Source organism: Euprymna scolopes, chromosome 35, assembly GCF_053919585.1.
Source record: "Euprymna scolopes isolate OS-2025 chromosome 35, ASM5391958v1, whole genome shotgun sequence".
Lineage (NCBI taxonomy): Eukaryota > Metazoa > Mollusca > Cephalopoda > Sepiida > Sepiolidae > Euprymna > Euprymna scolopes.
This window is the reverse complement of record NC_136516.1, coordinates 80,883,680-80,904,286: the sequence shown is the minus strand read 5'-3', so window position 1 is coordinate 80,904,286 and position 20,607 is coordinate 80,883,680. Positions and strand designations below refer to the sequence as shown.

Here is a 20,607-nt window from a genome sequence, read left to right as displayed (position 1 = left end):
TTGGCTGAATAGTTTGCTAGAGAACACAAAGGGCAAATCTTTTGAACTTTGACCCCTTGGCAGACAAATTTTCAGCCAAAACCCAATTAAAAAGCTTGCACTATGTCTTAATACACTTTATGTAAAATTTTAAATATTTAGACCAAAATGTTGACTGAGTAATTCGGTAGATACCGCAGAGCTAAATTTTTTTTTATTATTTGACCCCAATTATGACCCCTTAAAATTTATTGTTTTGGCTGAAATCAAAGTAAGAAGTTTGATCCATGTCCAAGGAATCTCCATCTAAAATTTTAAGTGTCAAGACCTAAAATCGGCAGAGGAGTTTGGTAGAGTTTTCAAAGGTCGAATCGTTGAACTTTGACCCCTTAACTGCCAAATTTCTGACCGAAAACTGATTAAAAAGATTTCCCCAAATCTCAGTACATCTTATGTAAAATCTTGAGTCTGTAGACTGAAAATTGACAGAGTAGTTTGGTAGGAAAATGTACGCACACACACACACACACACACACAATTTTACTTTTATAGATATATAGATTATAAGAAGCGTGGTTAGAAACAAATCATCCCAGGCTATAAAATCATTTCAGCAAACCAATGTTGTATATAAGTTCAAATGCCCTCTAAGAGAATGCAACACCATTAATAATAAGACGAATACATGTATTGGACATTCAACAACAATATTGTCCTGTCGCCTGATAACCAGTGCTATATATTAATCTATCTATACTCCTATAAATTGGTTTTTCTTTTGTGTGTATTGATATTCATATTAAAACCCCTCTTTTCTATTTATTTAAAAAGAAAATAGAATGTTCTTATACATGGGTCATGGAATTGAATTCATCTGCAAAAGATCTAGCTAATTTGCATATTTTTTTAAACATTCATTTTAATTAATTCCATATAAGTTTTTTTGGTTTTCTTATGGGATGATCATCTTTAGTAAACTACTAGCATGGGTGCCCGGCGTTGCCCGGATATTTGGAGGTGTATGTTGAGCAAAAAAAAAAAAAGCGGTCAATTTTTTAAACTTTGACCCCTATTATGACCCCTTAACATTTGTTGTTTTGGGCTCTAATCAAGTTAATATGCTAGATCCATGTCCAAGGAACCTATATCTAAAATTTCAAGTGTTTAGACCCAAAATTTGCGGAGGAGTTTGATAGAGTCCTCAAAGGTCAAATCATTGAAATTTGACCCCTTAATCGCCAAATTTCTGGCCGAAAACCGATCACATCGATTTTCCCAAATTTCAGTACCCTGTATATCAAATTTTGAGTCTGTAGACCAAAAATTGACAGAGTTATTGCGTAGGGAAATGTACACCCACAGACACACAGACAGACAGATACACAGACATGTTCACGTTTATAGATATACTAGCATTTCGGCCCGGCGTTACCCGAGTGTTTGGAGGTGTATGTTGAGCAAAAAAAAAACGTCAATTTTTTTAAACTTTGACCCCTCTTATGACCCCTTAACATTATTGTTTTGGGCTCAAATTCAGTAATTAAGTTAGATCCATGTCCAAGGAACCTATATCTAAAATTTCAAGTGTTTAGACCCAAAATTGTCGGAGGAGTTTGGTAGAGTTCTCAAAGGTCAAATCGTTGAACTTTGAACCCTTAACAGCCAAATTTGAATTTGCCAACTTTATCGCTAATTTTTAATTTATCGGTAATTTGTTTACTTTCAGTATTTATTATATCTATGTAGTCGCATTTGTTTGTGTCTAGTTTTTAGTAGTTTTTGTAATGTTCTCTGTGATTAGTTTGTTATATTCTTGTTTATCTATTTTATAAAAGTTTCTAGTTTTATCTGCTTTTACAAAGATTTTATTAGAGTTGTTTATGTTTCTAACGATTTTGTGTAGTTTCCGTTGGAAATTGTTAGGTTGATTGTGGAATTCTAAGTTTTTAATTACGTTCAACCACTATCTATGAAACAGCCCTAAAAAATAGTGGATACAAAAATATCGATATCAAATATAAGCAACAAAACACCAATAACTATAATAAAATTTAAAATAGAAGAAAAAGAACTATAATTTGGTATATGGCCCCATACAATCAAATGTTAAAAACAAAACTTGGCAAGAAATTTCTAGATCTTATTGAAAAACACTTTCCCGCAACCAACCCCTTACACAAAATTTTCAATAAAAACATCTTAAAGTTATCCTACAGTTGTTGCGAAAATTTAGAGATGGTAATTAAAGCACATAATAACAAAATATTAAATAAAAACAATGTAAACAACAAAATAAACAATAAAAAGTAGATACCATGACAAAAAATAAAACTAACGCTAGCAGAAATAATAATAATAATAATAATAATAATAATAATAATAATAATAATAATAATAAACCAACCCCGGACAAGAACAACCATGCTATAAATAAAAATACTAATAACGAACTAGATAAATGCAACTGTAGACACCGCACACTTTGCCCACTTCAAAATAAATGTCTAACCAAAAGCGTTGTTTACCAGGCCACAATATTTGCGAAAGAAACCCCGAATAAGAAGAAATATTACGTAGGTATGACTTCCTTAGATTTCAAAACTCGATACTATGACCACAAAGGTACATTCAAGAATAAAAAAAAAACACCGTATGAAAACAACACTAGCGAATAAATACTGGGAACTCAAGGAAAGCGGACATTCGCCGGTAGTCGAATGGAAAATAATAAAAAAAGCTACCACATGTAGGGACCTAGACGACCCATGAAGATTATGCCTTCATGAAAAATTTGTTATCCTGTACTTTACAGAACCCCAACATCTATTAAACTGTAGAAGAGAAATAGCAAACAACTGTGTTCACAAGATAAAATTTACTCTAGGATAACGATACAAAATAGTTTTAAAACTAACAAAAACAATAGAAAATAAACAAATAAATAAATTAAATAAACATGAATATTCATAAACGATCACACATATATGTATGCATATATATATATATATATATGTATGTATATATATATATGTGCATATATGTGTGTACGCATATATATGTATTTATAAAAATTAACATTAATAAAAAAAATATGTACTAACCTAGATTTAAAACAGATCAAGAAGCTAATTATCCAGGCTAACTAGAGCACACACAAATGAACAGGTCAACCAGAGGTCAAATAGGCCTTTGTCCGATAAATGCATGCTCATTGGCTGATAGGAAGGGTGCAGTGAATACTAGAAAGCTGATTGGCTAACTAAAATCTCAATAGAAGATGCGCATATAAAAACGACCACAGAATTCGCGCATAAGCCTGAAGAATCCTAGAGTGGATGAAACGCGGAATATTTAGTGTAGCTTAATCGCCATATACATTTTAAAACTTACTAACTAGCTCTACCTACGTATTGAGCACTTTTGAAGTAAATACTTAAAGTTTACGCATAAATCAATACTTTTGTATATTAATTTTATGTGAGTAGTTTCTATCCTGGCTTGAGGTGGTTGCCTGTCTAGCCGCACTGATGAGCTGTGAAACAGCGAAACAGTACTGTATGTGGATGACTATAATGCTCCTCACCTTGAGTTGAGCATATTGAGAAGTGATACACGAATTACCATTAGCGTATAAGCGACGCTCTTTGTGTAAACAAATCGAGCGGCGGTATTTCGGATGATGTCAAAACATCGTTAAATTCACTACTCGTTCAGCGGCCGCCAATAGCGTAATGGTTAGGAGCCTTGACTGCCATACAGACAGTCGGGTTTCTATCCTGGCTTGAGGTGGTTGCCTGTCTAGCCGCACTGATGAGCTGTGAAACAGCGAAACAGTACTGTATGTGGATGACTATATATATATATATATATATATATATATATATATATATATATATATATATATGAGCAAATAGTCAATAAAACGTGTTAAAAACACTTTGAAAAAGAGTTAAAAACATATTTAATTTGAAAAGGAAACATTAAATAAGTGGATAGTCCTTAATCCGCGGAGTTTCGAATAAATACTTTCCTTCTTATCAGAGGGTAGGAATTAGCAAAATGCGGGCTCGGATTTTGCTTGCAAAATATTTGATGAAACTACAAGTCAAAGATCTTACTTGATTGGCTTTTCTATTTTAAACGTAATTCAATGTCAAAATGATCTTGGATCATTTTGGTAAATTTAATTGGAATTTTTTATTTTTATTTTATATATATTTAAAATCTTACATTCCTTCAGCTGTAATCGAAACGGAAACCAAAATTCATGAAGAATTCTTGGTAAAATTATTTATTACAATTAATAGGAAATCATAACATTTAAACGACAGTTAATCTGAAGAAAAGATGTAAGCGTGACACAGAAAATAACACACGTTATCGTATTAATATATAGATTGTTAAAGACGTTTACCACGCCGTGGCTTACGGAATGAGAGCAAACCACCCCTACCCACCCTCCCCTGGATTAAATAAAGGGGTTCTGTTCGAAATTCCACCGCTCTGCAATTTACAGCTACATACCTACCTTTCAAAAACAAAGATTCTTTAGGTGAGATCGACATTTTTTTTTTATCATGGTGAGTGCTCAGAAAAGTAAAGAAAATTAGCCAAACGTAAATCGAGAAATCATTAGAGCCATAGAGCGAAAACAAATGCTATACACAGAATACAAAAAAAAACGTGCCCCACCCGCACCCCCAAAAAAATACAATGAATTGAACATGAACGAAAAATGTGCGACAACGTCTAATAAACTCTACGAAGTGATCATATACGTTTATTGTTCAAAACCTATAAAACAAATGTAGGTTACAATGTAAAAGAAAATGTATTTAACGATTATATAGGGGAGGGGGCAAAAGTCATTGACCCATTTTAATTTTAAATAACTCTTTTATATCTAAAGTAGTGGTTACGGCATAATCACGTTGACACACTGGTTCTCGACAGATCACCGAAGTTAAGCAACGTTGAGCCTTACTAGTACCATTTGCGAGTTCCAGGCGCTGTATGGACTCTCCGCTCATCTCAGTATTGTTTCCAGTCGTCAACTTGCCACTGGTATGCAACAATGTCGATACAGGAGAGGCGCGATTGGAGACTGCGCAACTCTTGCCACACAAATTTCACGTGCAGATACCCTTACAGTGGGTATCCATAGTCTGTCAAGACTGAAGAAAGCCACACAGTGGTTGATGGGCAGAAATCAGAAGCTCTCAGTATTAATGCTGGAATCCCTCAGGGGTCCATCCTGAGCCCAACTCTCTGATCTACATTAATGATCTTCCAAATCACATCCTTATATCATTCGTAGACATTTATGCTGACGACACTACCGTCTATGGTAGCACATCAGAAACCATAAATGACCAAGTTATCGCTTATTCTCTCTCCTCTTATCTTTAGCACGTAGGAAAATGGGGAAAGAGGTGGCTGGTTACTTTTAATGCATCTAAAACCAAGCTTTTATCTTTACATCATTAATGATCTGAAATGGAACACATATATCAAATCCATTGCCAAGATCGCTGAAAAAAAGGTAGGATCCTTTTACCGCTCCAGTAGATATCTCACTCCCGATGCAATTCTCTAACCGCCAATGATGGAGTATTGTTGCCACATCTGGGCAGGAGCTGCTAGAAGCAGCTTATTCTGCCTTGACAGAGTTCAAAATAGACTTCGTAGCAACATCTTTCCCGCAGACAAGACGTTGCTAGCATGTCTCTGATTTATCATTATTTTCATGGCAAGTGCTCGTCTGGGCTTCAATCTATGGCCCCCACTCGCCAAACTTTCACGAAAAACATTCGTCTAGCCAAAACCACTATCAATAATTTCTCACACTCTTTACCTGTGCCTAAACCTAAATGTAGATTCCATGAACAAAGCTTCTTTCTTAGAACTACACGCCTGCTAACCTCTCTTCCGTTTGCCTGTTTTCCAGCTGACTACGATCTGATTGTCTTCAAGTCAAATGTAAATAAGTTCTTGATGAACCGTCACCCTAAGTAATCTAATTTACAAAATTTCATCTACTTATGTTTACTGTGCTATAATCACATCGACTGATCTATACCCATTAACCCTTATCCTCGAATGGCTTCCGGGCCTTGATAAGTGGTGATTCCTGTGAAAAAAAAATATAATTTCATAATATTTTTATTTTTTCAGATCCTTAATATTAATTATGGAAAAATTCAGTATCGTCCAACGTACAAAAATTGTACAATTTTACTATCAAAATCAAGGCACAATAATTCAAACCCAAAGACCCCATCGAAGACATTTCAAGGTGAGAGATGCACCTATTGTGGCGATATCTAAAGGAAAAGTGTTTTTGTCAATAAGCCCCAATCTTTAATAGAGCTAAAATGAAAACATCAGTAGAGAAATAAGAAAAAGAAGGCCGGAAACTTTGGAAAATGTTATGGCAGAGGTAATCAAAAGAGCTCAAATTTGTGAAGCAGAAAATTGAAGGCATTTACAGGATGTTATTTTTCACATTTAACAATATGAGTTTCTTAATCTTACTAAGGTAAAATAACGTTTATTGCCTTTATTTTATGATACTATAATTTCATGCATATAACTTTTAAAATAAAAAAAGTTATTTAAAATTAAAATGGGTCAGTGACTTTTGGCCTACCCTCTCTCTCTCTCTCTCTCTCTCTCTCTCTCTCTCTATATATATATATATATATATATATATATATATATATATATATATATACTAGCAAAAGTACCCATCGTTGACTGGTTTTAAAAACAGCCTACAGAAAATGGACTCTGATTTATGAAAGTACGATAGGTTGTGAAAAGGAAGGGTTGTAAAGATATAGCTTCGAATTTAGGGGTATCAAAACCAAAGCAAAATATGATGAAAGTAAAAATAAAATAGATAAACCCCATAATACCATACCTGTTCACACTGAAACACTTATCACAATATTCTGTGGATCTATATTAAAAGCCCTTGTTAAACTTTGTGACATATTTCCATTCTATGGAGGTCAGGTGCGAACGAACACCCCATAATTTTATTATACCATATTTCTTCAAACTGAAACATAATTATCAAAGTATACTTACGCAGATAGATATGAAAAGTCTTTATTAAAGTTTGTGCCTATTTCCATTCTATGGAGGCCAGGCGCGAACGCAGACCCCACAATTTTATTATACCATCCCTATTTAAGTTAAAACATACCTATCAAAGTATTCTTATGTACATCTATATCAAAAACACTTGTAAACGTTTTCTTTTTAATTTTTTAATTTTTTATTTTCATACTTTGTGAACCAGGCGCGAACGCAGACCCCACAATTTTAATGAACCATCGTTCTGCCAGATCAGACATACCCATTCCTGTGTCTCGATACATCTTCTATCATTATATGTAATCAGTTTTTTAAAATAGTCAACCATACAGGAACCTATTCGTGACCAGACACACACACACACACACACACACACACACACACACACACACACACACACACACACACACACACACACATACACATTCAGCTTTATATTATAGACATGAATGGAAATGTATAAAAAAGAATACGAAAAACAGAAAAGCTTATAACTTTTCTTTATTCGTTTTCAATTGGTGACGTGCAGGAATACAAAATAATATTATGAAAAAAAAATTTTTAACTTTTTTTACAAGTACATAATTTCGACCGATCCTTCAGTCTTCATCGGTGTAGTGAAAGTATGAGCATACACGGGGAAAAGGGGAATGGAAAAGGAAGGGAGGAGGAGGAGGAGGAGGAGGAGAAGAAGAAGAAGGAGGTATAGCCAATGAGAAAGTGCCACGTCAGTTTTAAATATATACACATATAAGTACGCACGTACACACATGCACACAGTACATATACACATATAAACGAAAAATTAAACATTCGAATCTCTCGGGTTCGAATCTCTCGACTAGCGTTAATTGTAACGCCCTGCACTGATGATTCCCGAAAGGATTAAACATTAGTGTCTGTAGATATTTAATAATTATTATAGTAAATAATTATTTTGTCAGCCCCTTTTAAGAAACTCGTTTCTTGTCGTTGAGCACTTTCAGTTGTAATAAAGTCGGTCAACTTAGCTAATATGTGCAGATCGGCATATAATGATTAGATCACTCTGACTGACGCTAAAATATTTAATAAGAATAAATATTTAATTTCAATTTGTATCTCTCGCGGTTTACGGTAGCCTAGTGGTTCGGGTCTTTGCTAATGAAGCAAGACATGAATTCTGTTGCCGGGGTTCGAATCTCTCGACTGGTGTTAATCAAGACACCCTGCATGATGATTTCCGAAAAGATGAAACACTAGTGTCTGTAGGCATTTAATAATTATTATAATAAATAGTTATATATATATATATATATATATATATATATATATATAACTACTTAATTTACTCACATAAATTTAATGTACAAAAGTATAGATTTATGCGTAAACTTTAAGTATTTACTTCAAAAGTGCTCAATACGTAGGTAGATCTAGTTAGTAAGTTATAAAATGTATATGGCGATTAAGCTACACTGACTATTCCGCGTTTCATCCACTCTAGGACTCTTGAGGCTTATGCGCATAAGATTGAAGAGTCCTAGAGTGGATGAAACGCGGAATATTCAGTGTAGCTTAATCGCCATATACATTTTATAACTTACTATATATATATATATATATATATATATATATATATATATATATATATATATATATATATATATTTAAATACTTAAAGTTTACGCATAAATCTATACTTTCGTATATTAAATTTATGTGAGTAAATGAAGTAGTTATATATATATATATATATATATATATATATATATATATATATATATATATATATATATATATATTCTTTTAACTTGGAAATTCTTTTAACTTTCTTGAAGTTTTACATTTGGATTTTACCGTCACCAAACTATCCATTCATGTGTAATCATCTTTTTCTTTGCCATTTTCCCTCTGCTAAACTTATTTTGTTTTCAAGTAAGATCTTTGTACTTACTTGTTGTTTCATCAAATACTTCTGCATGCAAAATCCGATCCCGCATTTTGCTAATTCCTACCCTCTGATGAGAAGGAGAGTATTTCTTCGAAACTCCGCGGATTAAGGACTATCCATTTATCTAGTGTTTCCTTTTCAGATTAAATATGTTTTTAACTCATTTTAAAGTGTTTTTTTAACATATTTTATTAACTGTTTGCTTATATATATATATATATATATATATATATATATATATATATATATATATATATATATATATATATATATATATATACGAGCAATCTGGCAACCAAGTATAAGCCACTAGCAGGAAGACGCGACGTTGCCCCGGATTGAATGTGATCAACGGATGTTTTACACTCCTTTATATTTATTATCATCAAAATCGATGAAAGCCCATTTTCAATCGCTTGATTGCCTGCACTAATTGGGAACCCATTGCGGTTCACCTGAAGGAACCTTCACATGCCTCTCGCAATGACTAAGTTCACAATACATTATTGTTTACATTGCACTGTGGAGAACCTACTATTGATTTTATAAAATTATTATATATATATATAATGGCTTGAATTAAAGTTTAAAATGCAAAAGTCAAGTATCATGCTTCAATTGTGCTCTAAATAGAAACATTCATTTCGAATATTTAGTTTTTCTTATTTCTATGTATTTTCGCAATGTGAAAGCTTTATTATATTACTTTATTTGCTATCATTTGTATCAAATTGATGAAAAATACACATTTTTTGTTTTATCCAAAGCCTTGTTTCACCTTGCTGTATACCTGAGTCGATTGCTTGTGTGTGTTTTTTTTTTTTTTTTTTTTTTTTTTTTTTTTTTGAAACGATAATACGGTTTTTAGCGTCTCCAACCTTGGAGATCTAGAAAAGTATTTTTCCTAGGAAAATCACCCATATTTTTTGGACGTAAACAAATAAACAAATATTCACGTTAGGGTTTGTAATCCTTAACAGAGACGCTGGTTGAGTTTGAATGAAATAAATACGTATTAGATACGTTTGAAGCCAAAACAACGCATTATTACAAAATAAACACATATTTATTTTGTTTGAAATTTATATTGAAATTTATAAATATATTTCGAAGATACACTTCATCAGTATGTCTTTCTTTCTTTTTTTTTGTCATGTTGTTGTTGGAGCATAGAATCAGTAGAAGTCCGTTTGTTGTTTTTACGGTAATCTTTTTAAATGTCAAAATTTTAAAACCTAATATTTGCTAGAAATAACAACTGTGAAAAGCTGAAATTTTGACAACTGGTAGTCGTTATCATCCATAGTAACATACTAAAATTTGAATCATTTCGAAAGGATACAAAAAGAATTATAACAATTATTTATTTATTTTCAAAAGAAGAACGCCCAAAAGTAAGGGACAAAATTGAGAAAAAAATGTAAACAGACAAAAAAAAACAATAAAAATACATGTACAATCAACATTTAGTAAATGTGGCCTTGCTCTCAATGACAGCTGCACATCTTCGACTACAAGAACGAATCAGTTCTTGACAATCCTCGATACTAATTTTAGATCATTCTTCTTGAAGCTTCACCCACAAAACTTTGCAAATAATTCAAATCTTGGTATGTTGTTATTTCTAACGAATATTTTTAATTTTTGTCCCTTAGTTTTGGACCCTACTGTATATTCAGTGGATAGCGTGTGTGTTATTTATTTTGTGTGTCACGCTTACATCCGGGTGACTGTCGCTTAATTTTTATGGACTTCGATTTGACTTTTACCAAGAATTCTTCATAAGTTTTGGTTTGGGTTTCGATTATAGCTGATAGGAGTCAAGTTATTTATTTGTTTATAAATATTTTTACCAAGAATTCTTCATAAAGTTTGGTTTCGTTTTTTTATTATAGCTAATGGCACTTAAGCTATCTATTGTTTTATAAATAATTTTACCAAGAATTCTTCATAAGTTTTGGTTTCGTTTTCGATTACAGTTGAAGGAACTCAAGTTATATTTATATACATATATTTTTTCATAAGTTTTTATTGCGGTTTTGATTCAAGCTGATGCACCCAAGTCATATGTGTTTGAACTGCGTCAGGTATGAAATGGGGACTGTTGAACGTCGAGCAGTGATCCGGTTTTTGTATTTGAAAGGACGCACACCACAGGAGACTTTTGATGAAATGAAAGAAACTTATGGTGATAATGCCCCATCATATGACCTTGTAAAACGCTGGTATCGTGAATTCAAACATGGCAGGAAGTCTGTGGAAACAGCTCCCAGACCTGGTCGCCACCCTTCTGCCATTGATGAGGCATCTGTCCGTCAAGTTGAGGCTGCCATTTTGGAAGATCGGCGCATTCGCCAAATAGCCCAAGATGTCAAGATTAATACAAGGTTTGTGGAAACTATCATTCATGACCATTTGCATATGCATAAGGTGTTTGTCAGATGGATTCCCAGGTTGCTCACACCATTCCAGAAGCGAGAACGCATCGAGTGCTCGAGGATAAATTTGGAGATGTGCCAAGATGAGTCAAAGTTTTTCAAAAGACTGATTACACAGGATAAAACCTGGATCCATCACTATGATCCAGAGACCAAAGCCCAGTCAATGCAGTGGAAGCACTTGGACTCACCACCTCCAAAGAGGGCAAGGGTGCAGCCCTCCGCTGGCAAGGTCATGCTCACAGTCTTCTGGGACCAGGACGGAGTAGTGATGACAGATTTCCTGGCAAAGGGTACCACAATTACAGAAACCTATTATGCTTCACTTTTGAGGAAATTAAGGTAAGCTATCAAAATCAAGAGGCGGGGCAAGATCAAAAAAGGTACCCTCCTCCTGCAGGACAACCCTCCGGTCCACAACTCATGTCGACAGATCAGAAGCACGGGCGTGTGGTTATGAAATCCTCCCCCATCTTCCATACTCTCCACCCTCTGACTTTCACCTTTTCCCAGCCATGAAGTTGTTTTTGAAAGGAAAGCGTTTCCCAGATGATGCAGCCTTGATTTCTGAAGACACGTCGTGGTTGGAGGCCCAACCTGGGGTGTTCTACAAAAACGGTCTCCAGAGCTGCATCAAACGATAGTAGAAATGCATAACACTGGGTGGTTCCTATGTAGAGAAAGACTAATAACTGTGCTAATTTCGTTGCTCTACTGCTATGGGAAATGGGTCAGGGGCATTACTTATTGCACGCCCCTCGTATATATATATATATATATATATATATATATATATATATATATATATATATATATATATATATATATATTTAAATCGCAACTTTATAATATATAAAAATCGATAGAACATTAACTATTTAATAATATATACAAAATCTACAGGAATTAAAATATCATATTTAGGACTGGGTTAAGTCGGCCGCCCCTGTTAGCTTAGATAAATACTTTTGTAGTTTTAATAAAACAGCTACAATAATAATATCAGAGCGACTCCATTTACATTGAACATCTACAGAATGCCAACATCAATATATTACATATGAATTTCCACAGGTTCCGCTAGTTAATTATTATTTTGGTTTATTTGGATGCTCTTCAAGAGACTATCAAATATTATTCCTAGCCAAATCAATAAGGATGAAAGGCAATTTAAGAAAGATGAGAAAAATACATCAAAACAAAAAAATCATTTGAAACACGACAATCAAAGAAAAATCTCCCTCTAAAAAAACATCTGTCAGCATGTTTGAAGGTTCTCATCCGCCATCTTAGATTTTTCTAATCTCAATTTAAAATGGCGGCTTGAGAATCTTCCAACGTGTTGACAAATACATTTTTTTAAATACTATCAGTTCAGCCCGGCTTTGCTCGGGCCCTATGTACTGTTCATAACTTGCCCTATGTGTGAATACCCTTTATGTAAGATTTCAAAATATTTTGACCAAAATTTGTCTGAATAATTTCGTAGAGATCGCTGAGGTCAATATTTTAACCCCAATTTTGACCCCTTAACATTTATTATTTTGGTCTCAAATAAAAATGCAGTGTTTTAACCATGTCTAAGTTACCTACATCTAAAAATTCAAGTATTTAGACCCAAAATTGGCGGAGGAATTTGGTAGAATCTGCAAAGGTCAACTCTTTCAACTTTAACCTTTTTGGCAGTCAAATTTTCGCCCCAAAACTCATTAAAATGCTTGCCACATGTCTGAATACTCGTTATGTAAATTTTCAAATGTTTAGATCCAAAATTGACTGAGTAGTAAGCTAGAGACCGCAAAGGTAAAATCTTTTTAACTTTGACCGCTTGGCAGCTCAAATTTTCGACCCAAACCGATTAAAAAGCTTGTGAAATAATGTGATTATGTACGGTAATCCCTTTCTATATATTAGGCTTCCTTAACTACCATAGAGAAAAGTTGATAGAGACCGCAGAGGTGAAATTTTTTTAATTTGACCCCTAATTTTGACCCCTTAACATTTATTGTTTTCGGCTCAAATTGAATTAAAATGTTTAACCCATGTTCAAGTTACCTACATCTAAAATTTCAAGTGTGTGGACCCAAAATTGGAAGAGGAGTTTAGTAGAGTCTGCAAAGGTCAACTCTTTCAACTCTTGGCAGCCAAATTTTCGCCCAAAAACTTATTAAAAAGATTGCTGTATGTCTGAATACCCTTTATGTAAAATTTTAAATTTGTAGACCCAAAATTGGTTATAATAGTTTGCAAAGGTCGAATCTTTTGAACTTTGACCCCCTGGACGGCAAATTTTCAGCAAAAAAAAACAACTAAAAAGCTGGCCCTATCTCTGAATAGACTTTATGCAAAATTTTAAATGTTTAGACCAGAAAATGACTGAGTAATTTGGTAGAGACCGCAGAGGTCAATTTTTTTTAATTTTGACCCCAATTATGACCTTTTAGCATTTATTGTTTTGAGCTCAAATAAAATTATAAAGTTTGATCCATATCCAAGTAACCTACATCTAAAATTTCAAGTGTTTAGACCCAAAATTAGCGGAGGAGTTTGGTAGAGTTTTCAAAGGTCAAATCGCTGAACTTTGATCCCTTACCAGCAAAATTTCTGGCTGAAACCGATTAAAAGAATTTTCCCAAATCTCACTACCCCGTATGTCAAATCTCGAGTCTCTAGACTGAAAATTGACAGAGTTATTTGGTAGGGAAATGTACACACACAAACCCAGACATTTTCACTTTTATAGATATACTAGCATGAGTGCCCGGCGTTGCCCGGGTGTTTGGAGGTATGTGTTGAGCAAAAAAAAAAGTGGTAGTAGGAAGGCAGGCTCGAACCCGTACCGCGAAGGAGAAAAAGAACAGGGGAAAAAAACGTGTCGTCTTTGCTGTGTCGATCACCGTCAACCCGGAAGTGACGTAGGTTTAAATTAAAGCTAGACAATCGAAAGGAGAGGGTGACTTTCGAAAATATCGGTGAAAAAAGCGACCCCTCTCTGTAGAAAAGTGGCCAGTTGAGGATGAGGAAATTAATGTTTTTAGCCAATTTTTCGATATTTGTCGTCTGAAGGGTCAAGCTTAATGAATTAAACTTTTGAATAGTCAAGTCGCTGCCTGATGATATCTGTTTTTTTATTGAAACAAGTGGCTATTTGTAGCAGCAGGATGTAACCATGTTTATATAACAATAAACAAGTATATATATATATATATATATATATATATATATATATATATATATATATATATATATATATATATAAGAGAAAGTGTCTGTGTGTCTGTCTGTGTACATTTCCCTACAAAATAATTTTGTCAATTTTCAGTCTACAGACTCGAAATTTGATATACAGGTTCTGAGGTGTGATGAGAACTGGATCCTTTACGACAACCGGCGACGTTCGGCACAGTGGTTGGATGCCGGAGAAGCTCCACAACATTTCCCGAAGCCAAAATTGCACCAAAATAGGTTACGGTGACTGTTTGGTGGTCTGCAGTCGATTTTACCCACCACATCTTCTTGAATCCAGGCGAAACCATTACAGCAGAGAAGTACTGCCGATAAAAATTGACGAAATGCACCAGAAGCTCCAACGTATGTGCCGGAGATTGGTCAATATGAAGGAACCAATTCTCCTCCATAACAACACTCGTCCGCATGTTGCTCAACTGATCCCGAAAAAACTGAACGATTTAGGCTACGAAACTCCGCTTCATCCGCCATATTCACTGAACTTCTCGCCTACGGATTATCACTTTTCCAAGCATCTCAACAACTTCCTACGTGAAAAATGCTTCAAAAGCTGAGATAATGTCGAATCGGTCTTCAATGACATCATCGCTTCCAGAACTCCGGATTTCTATGCTAATTGGATAAATAAATTTGTTTCTCGTTGGCAAAAAAAAATGTGTCGATTCTAATGGTTCTTATTTCGATTAATAAAGTTTATTATGAAAGGAGTTATGACCTTCTGAAGTTGAACGTCAAAAAACATCATTTTTACGCCAGCCTAATTATGTCTGTCCCTTTAAGAACTGAATTCTTATTTTTAAACCTTTTATGTTTAAATGAAATTCCATGAAAGTCACTTAAGTCCACGTCGGCAGATCGTAAAGTAAAAATCACATGATCACTCTCGGCCTTCTTGAATGACATTTACGATTTATATAAATGGTGATTTCAATTATACCACCCGATGTTAATATTGGCCGAACGGTTTGTTCTTTGCAAACGGAGTCAGTTCCCCCCCCCCTACACACACACACACACACACTCTTTTCCTCCTTCGTGGTACGAGTTCAAGCCTGCCTTCCTGCTATCACTTTTTTTTTTTTTTTTTTTGCTCAACACACACCTCCAAACACCCAGGCAACGCCAGGCTGAAATGCTAGTATATATATATATATATATATATATATATATATATATATATATATATATATATATATATATATATGAGCAAACAATTAATAAAATATGTTAAAAAACACTTTCAAAAGAGTTAAAAACCTATTTAATCTGAAAAGGACACACTAGATAAATGGATAGTCCTTAATCCGCGGAGTTTCGAAGAAATACTCTCCTTCTCATCAGAGGGTAGGAATTAGCAAAATGCGGGATCGGATTTTGCATGCAGAAGTATTTGATGAAAGCACAAGTAAGTCAAAGATCTTACTTGAAATCAAAATAAGTTCAGCAGAGGGAATATGGTAAAGAAAAAGGTGATTACACATGAATGGATAGTCTGGAAGATAAAAAAAAATCCAGTGACGGTAAAATCCAAATGTAAAACTTCAAGAAAGTTAAAAGAATTTCCATTTGTACAAGTAAAATCCAAGGAAATCCCGTAATTGGAAGAAGATGGTCCATAATAATCCAAAGGCAGAAATCCATATATATATATATATATATATATATATATATATATATATATATATATATATATATATATATATATATATATTAAATCGTAACTTTATCATATATAAAAATTGATAGAACATTAACTCTATAATAATATATACGAAATCTGCAAGAATTAAAATATCATATTTAAGTGTACTTTACGACCGGGCTTTGCCGGGTGTTCGGATAAATACTTTTGCAGTTTTAACAAAAGAGCTACAATAATATCAAAGCGTCTCCATTTACGCTGAACATCTACAGAATGGCAACCTCAATACATTACATATGAATGAGTCCCCTGTGGAATTTCCAAAGGTCTCACAAGTTTATATATTAATACCGCAGTATCGTTAACGTACGTATGTTACGTTTCCCAGATTATAAATTATTTGATCGGAAAATCCTATTTATTAAAAATGGGGATAAAAGGTGATAACATACAACAAACTTTAAATTAGTACCCCTCTTTTTAATAAATAGGATCTTTACGTAATGTTAAAAAAAGAAGATCTTTACGTAATGTTAGAAAAAAAAAGATCTTTACGTAATGTAAAAAAAAGGATCTTTACGTAATGTAAATAAAAAAGATCTTTACGTAATGTAAATAAAAAAGATCTTTACGTAATGTAAAAAAAAAAGATCTTTACGTAATGTAAAAAAAAAGATCTTTACGTAATGTAAAAAAAAAGATCTTTACGTAATGTAAAAAAAAAAAGATCTTTACGTAATGTAAAAAAAAAAAATCTTTACGTAATGTAAAAAAAAAAGATCTTTACGCAATGTAAAAAAAATAAATAAATAAAATAAAAATATGTTGTGTTGGAGCCGTACGTTAAATTAAAATATACCATCTTATTCTTCTTGTTAGGATCCAAGGGTAGTGTCTGTTCTGTCTAAAGATGGTATAATGATATCGTGGAGTTTCCGTTCGCGCCGGGTGTACATGAAATGGAAATATGTTGCAGATTCCTTAAGGATATTGGAGATAAACCGTAATAACCAGATATATTCTGACACGACAATAATCAGATTACTTAGATAAATACTTTCACAGTTTTAACAAAATAATATCGCGGGGTCTTCATTCGCGCTGAACGTTCGCAAAATGCCAAGCAGCAATATATTACACATGAATGAAAGATGTCGCTGTAAAATTTCCACAGGTCCTGCTAGTTATTATTATTTCTACGATTTTCATTCTCGTTGTTAAGATTTGAACGTCGGAGACGTTTGATATAATGCGGCAAAGGACGTCATGTTCCGGCCAAAGCCGAGCGGACGCTTAAATACGTTCGGTTTCAACTTTGCGCAAGTACCAAAAAAATAGCCAGAGAAATTCTTTATGCCAACCTTACTTCTTCTTTTTCTTCTTCTTCTTCTTCTTGATTATCATCATTATTATTATTATTATTATTATTATTATTATTATTATTATTATTATTATTTGTTGTTGTTTAAGTTTTTGAATTTTTGAGATGTAGATTGATAATTCATATTATTTGGGTTATTCGGACTACTGTTCTAATCTTGAGTGTTATTTTCATAACTATTCTGCTCATGTAACCTCCGACCTTCTTCAAGTTTATTTTATCGAATTTGGGAATCTGCACCAACCCGTGGCGTATTGGATAAAATACTAAATTAAAATTCACTTCAAATTGACACTCTTCTGGAGGTTGAAGGTTTAATTTGCAATGTAGGCTATACTAATACAATTGCGAATCTGTTAACGCCTCTACCTGGTCATGGCTGACAGAACGAGGGCATGCAACCCCCGTTCCGTTCGAAATTTACGGAGGGGGGTGCATGCTCTCGTCCTGTCAGCGATGACCGAGTATAAGTTTTTAGTAATTCGTAATTGTATTTTAAGTGTTACCCCCCCCACTGAGGTTCGCAAGAACCCGGGCCTTAGTGAATAAAATAGTTGGTAAAATTCAAGTAATTTGCAATTATATTTGAGCGTCGCCCGCACTGAGGATTAACTCTTCAATCATAAATAGTTTCCGTTACTTGGTTTATAAGTTATATTTTTGTGCCGACAAAAGAAACGAGTAATGAATGCTGCTATTGTTATCAGCGAAGTGCAAACAGATTACTGCCTCATCGGCCTTCCGTAGAAACAATTATTCACATTCGATTTCTAAATATATTCTTAAATTATTCACTATTCAAAAACCGTATCGATTAAAAGAATGTATTTTAATTATTAACAGTAAGATTGTCTGTTTATTCATAAAAAGTTTTAAGACCGAATCTTTCACATTTTTTTTTACGAACTTTGAAAAATGCAGTCATTAAAAAAATACGAAATAATTTCGGAAATCGATGGAAATTTTACAGGTAAAAATTATCAAATGTAGTATTTTTTTTTAAATTTTGTAAAACTAAACTAAAATAATTTTAATATATTTGCAAACTTCTTTTTTTTTTCAGAGAAATAGATAAAACTCCTATCAATCGGCAACATTTGTGGCCCCAAATTAAATATATTTTATTTTATCATGCCAGTATATATATAAAAAAAAAAAAAAAAAAAAAAAAACTAAGATGTGAATCCACTGAATCCTCTCCCCCTGCCGAAAACATTCGGATAAGATTGCATGGGAAGGGGTGCAAAATATGAGAATTTTTTTGTATATTAATTTATTTCAGTTTATATATACTTCAGCTTTTTCTTAATAAGTCTTTTTTTTACACAGGAATCACCATTTATCAAGGCCCGGAAGCCACTCGAGGATAGGAGTTAATGGGTATACATTAGCCAATGTGATTATAGCGTAGTAAACATAAGTAGTGGGAATTTTATAAATTGGATTACTTAGGGGGGACGGTTCATCAAGAACTTGTTTACGTTGGACTTGAAGAAAATCAGATTGTAGTTAGTTAGAAAGCAGGAAAACGGAAGAGAGAGTTCTACAGGCGTGCATTTCTTAGAAAGAAGGTTTGTTCATGGAATCTACATTTAGGTTTAGGAACAGATAAAGAGTGGGGGAAATTATTGATAGTAGTTTTGGCTAAACGAGTGTTTTTCGTGAAAGTTTGGCGAAGAGGGGGGACCATAGATTGAAGCTCAGCTGAGCATTTGCAATAAAAATCACGATAAAGCAGAGTCAGGCTCGCAATGTCTCTTCTGTGGGAAAGAGGTTGCAGGGAAGAGAAAAGGGCATCCGCCACTAAGCTACGAAGTCTATTTTGAACTCTGTCAAGGCAGGATAAGCTGCTTCTGCCAGCTCTTGCCCAGATGTGGCAATAGTACTCTATCGTTGGCCGTACCTGGCTTTCATATAAGTAGAGAATTGCATCAGGAGGGAGATATCTACTGGAGCGGTAGAATGATCCCACCATTTTTCCAGCTACCTTGTCTGTAAAGAATTAATGAAATTGATCAATTAATGTTTTTTGTTTGTTTGTTTGTTTGTTTTTTGTTTTTGTTTTTTTAGATAGAGAATTTAAAAAATCGTGTTGTTTCCATTGTTTACGTCAAAATATTTAAAAAAAAAAATAAAAGAAAAAAGAAAAAAACATGCGGTTCCATTTTTCTTGTTTGTAGCATTTTGGGTTATTTTTTTTTTTTTTTAATTCGCCGGTTTTACTGAAGGTAAAAAAAAATGAGATTTTTTTTTTAGAATCTTTCTTCTTGAGAATCCTGCAAGAATTGCAACGAATCAATTTTTTTTATGAGTTTTTATAGTTATTATTTGTTATGGGGGGGGGTCGAAAATGCTGCCTTTATTAGTGTCATACCTATCGGATGTTGCATCGGCAGAAACGTTGCGTTGAACTGAGATCCGAGTGTAGTATCTGTTCTGCTGCTACACTTAAGTTAATTTGTCTTTAGTCAATTTAATGGAAACTCTTCTATACTAATGCAGTTTTTATTTTTGCCTACTTTTGGTCAAGATCAAAGTGTAGTATCTGTTCCGGCAGATACTGCAAGCTATGACTAGCTATGACTAGTAAAGACCAGATGTGGGGGCAACCCCACATGTCTGACCTTTAACCAGCTCCCATTTCCCACCTCTCGGGAGCTGGTCCCCTTTTCCCCTTCCCCCACCCTTCACTCCTCCCATTAAAAATCGGCCTTGTGCCTAATTTGCTCGGTGGGGGAGCAAATAAATACCATCTGTTCTTCAGATGCTGCACTTCCATTCCTTGTTCTCTTTCGGTGAAGAAGAAGTCCTTCACGACTGGGACAATTTTTTATTTTTGTACCTTTTCTCCATGTTAAAAAACGACCCTGGTGTCTAACTCTGT

At 33.9% G+C, this 20,607-nt stretch overlaps 1 protein-coding gene across 1 annotated transcript in view; it reads left to right on the top strand.

The window, feature by feature from the left end:
• LOC145259958 (aspartate aminotransferase-like) overlaps positions 1–20,607 on the top strand; it is a 146,465-nt gene that overhangs the window by 25,070 nt on the left and 100,788 nt on the right. The window lies entirely within an intron of this gene.